The sequence below is a fragment of the Mercenaria mercenaria genome, chromosome 3, assembly GCF_021730395.1.
Source record: "Mercenaria mercenaria strain notata chromosome 3, MADL_Memer_1, whole genome shotgun sequence".
Lineage (NCBI taxonomy): Eukaryota > Metazoa > Mollusca > Bivalvia > Venerida > Veneridae > Mercenaria > Mercenaria mercenaria.
Genome location: NC_069363.1, coordinates 34,568,229 through 34,571,970, shown reverse-complemented (window position 1 = coordinate 34,571,970; position 3,742 = coordinate 34,568,229).

The following is a 3,742-nucleotide window of genomic DNA, read 5'->3' as shown; positions in this document are numbered from 1 at the left end:
CAAGTGACCCCTGGGGCGGGGTCAATTTTGACCTCAGGGGTCATGATTTGAACAAATTTTGTAGAGGTCCACTAGGCAACGCTACATGTGAAATATGTAAGCTCTATGCCTTCTGGTTTATTTTTAGAAAATTTTGAAGATTTTTCTATGTACAGTCAAGTAACCCCATGGGGCGGGGTCAATTTTACCCCAGAGATCATGATTTGAACAAATTTTGTAGAAGTCTACTAGGCAATGCTACATGTCAAATATCTAAGATCTAGGCCTTCTGGTTTATTTTTAGAAATTTTTGAAGATTTTCCTATGTAAAATCAAGTGACCCCTGGGGCGGGGTCATTTTGACCCCAGGGATCATGATTTGAACAAATTTTGTAGAGATCCACTAGGCAATGCTACATGTGAAATATCTAAGTACTAGGCCTTCTGGTTTATTTTTAGAAAAATTTTCAAGATTTTCCTAGGTAAAACAAGTGAATGAAGTATTGCCATGCAATACAAAGTCCCCTACTGGAAGGCACCTAATTTTCTCTACTGCAGTATAACATAATGAACTGATATCTGTCAATGATGTATAAATAATATTGTACTACATATACAATATGTTATAACAACACACTTGGATTAAAATGTGCATATATAAAAACCCACAGTTGTTTTCATATTGAATTTTTTTGGCTGATTATAAAAATGTTATCATGTAAGTTATTTATAGTAACAACAAAGGGAAATTAATCTTTAAAAAAAAAAAAAAAAAAATCTATATAATATAAGTCCACAAGAAACTCTTTACCAGGTAGAGATAGATCAAAATACACCTAAAAATTGGATGTAACATGCATGCTGTACCACAGAAAAGTGGTCTCGATTTTTCTCTACCGCCAGTAATAAAAAAGTTACAATAAAATCTATTTATAGTAACAACAAAGGGACGTAATTCTAAAAACAAGGGTGCCTCATGGTGGTGAACATTTGTTCCAAGTTACATCAAAATCCCTCCATGCATGAAGAAGAAATGTTCCGTACAAAGTCATTCTTGAATTTGACCTTTGACCTCTAAATATGACCTTGACCTTAGACCTAGGGACCTGGTTCTTGCGCATGCCATGTTGTCTCATCCAGGGGAATATTTGTGCCAACTGATATCTAAATCCTGCTTTGCATGACAAAGTTATAGACCGGACAGGAAAAAAATCCTCTTGACCTTTGATCTCAGTGTGACCTTGACCTTTAAGCTAGGGTACTGGGTGTTGCGCATGACACGTCGTCTCATCATGGGAAACATTTGTGCCAAGTAATATTAAAATCCCTTCATGGATGGCACAGTTATGGACGGGACAGGAAAAAAACTCTCTTGACCTTTGACCCCCAATTGTGACCTTGACCTTTGAGCTAGGGATCCGGGATTTGCGCATGACACGTCGTCTCATTATGGGGAACACTTGTGCTAAGTGATATTAAAATCCCTTAATGAATGTCAGAGTTATGGACCGGACACGAAACAGACCCTGTTTATGCTATGTTAACATTTGACTGCTTAGTGTGACCTTGACCTTTGAGCTAGGGGTCTGAAAGTTGTGCATGACACATTGTCTTATTATGAGGTACATTTCTGCCAAGTAATATTAAAATCCCTTCATAGATGGGAGAGTTATGGACCGGACAGGAAAAAAGCCTTGTTGACCTTCGACCTCCAATTGTGACCTTGACCTTTAAGCTAGGGGTCCGGGTTTTGTGCATGACACATCGTCTCCTCATGGGGAACATTTGTGCCAAGTAATATTAAAATCTCTTCATGGATGGGAGAGTTATGGACTGGACAGGAAAAAAGCCCTGTTGACCTTTGACCTCCAATTGTGACCTTGACCTTTGAGCTAGGGGTCCGAGATTTGCGCATGACACATCATCTCATCATGGGGAACATTTGTGCCAAGTAATACTAAAATCCCTTCAAGGATGGGAGAGTTATGGACCGGACAGGAAAAAAGCCCTGTTGACCTTTGACCTCCAATTGTGACCTTGACCTTTGAGCTAGGGGTCCGGGTTTTGCGCATGACACGTCGTCTCATCATGGGGAACATTTGTGCCAAGTAATATTAAAATCCCTTCATGGATGACAGAGTTATGGACCGGACACGAAATTGCAGACGGACGGACGGACGGATGGACAGACGGACAGACAGAAGGACGGAATGACGGAAAGTGCATTCCTATAGTCCCTGAAACTGGTTTTCAACCAGTAGGGGACTAATAAAGTGACCCATGGGGCAAGGTCAATTTTGACCCCGGGGGTCATGATTTGAACAAATTTTGTAGAGGTCCACTAGGCAATGCTACATGCGAAATATCTAAGCTCTAGGCCTTCTGGTTTATTTTTAGAAAAATTTTCAAGATTTTCCTATGTAAAATAAAGTGACCCATGGGGCGGGGTCAATTTTGACCCCGGGGTCATGATTTGAACAACTTTAGTAGAGGTCCACTAGGCAATGCTACAGGTCAAATATCTAAGCTTTAGGGCTTCCGGTTTTTGAGAAGAAGATTTTTTAAGATTTTCCTATGTAAAATCAAGTGACCCCTGGGGCGGGGTCAATTTTGACCCCGGGGTCATGATTTGAATAAACTTGGTAGAGGTCCACTGGGCAATGCTTCACACCCAATATCTAAGCTCTAGGGCTTCTGGTTTTTGAGAAGAAGATTTTTAAAGTTTTTCCTTTTGGTTGACAGGTGAGCTAAAAAGTGAACTTTGCCCAATTAGGAAGTGTGTTATTAGAAAGTATGTTACATACTATTATTCTGATTAACTGCCGAAATAGTGTGGAAAGAACGCGTTGTTCCCAAAATTAATGAACTCTTTAAGACGACAGACCCGCTAGGCTGAGAATGATCAGAACCTAGGGGTGCCGTTGACGGACTTGTCACTGGGTCAGTTCATGAACTTTTTCAACATGGATTAAGATGGGGACGCTCAAAACCCCCTCGGTCATGAATCATGAGTATATTTGTCATTTTTGTGCAGGCATTGTTGATAAGTATTTTGTTTTGTTTTTTTATGTTCACGTCCCTGTTATTCTGTCCACATGTATTAGTGTCTATGTGTAATTTTCTGCTTCTTATTATGTTTTTTATTTGTCTCCTTGTGTACATGTATGTATATTGCTGTATATAATGTTATTCGGTCATGACTCCGAAGTATATTTACGTCAAATCTGTGTAAGCAATGCTGATGTGTTTTATTTGTTTTTGTTATTTTATGCTCACGTTCCTGTTATTTTGTCTACATGTCTACATGACATGTGTAAGCGTCTATGTACAATTGTGTGCTTGTTATTATGTATCATTTTTGTCTCATTGTGTAAATGTATGTATATTGCTGTATAATGTTATTCTTAATAGATGATTATTATATGATTGAAGAAAATAAAAGAAAAACTTCTCACTTTTTTATTGTTTGCCCAATAAAAGTGCCAGTAGTTGAGTCCATGTAGTTATTAAGAGTCCCTACAAAAAAGCGACGTCTTCACAATGAGTCGCAACAACTGTCCTTATCAATGTGAAAAATATGAAAATCACGCTAAGACTTCCTATGTACATGAAACATGCTATTATTTAATATCACAATATAGTCGGTCTATGTCTGACTTTTATATTTTATATTAGGAAAATTGTTAAGTACGGACCAAGGTTGTTGGTGAATTATAACATTAATATCCGTATCTGGATATCTGGATACAAACTGGATCTGAAG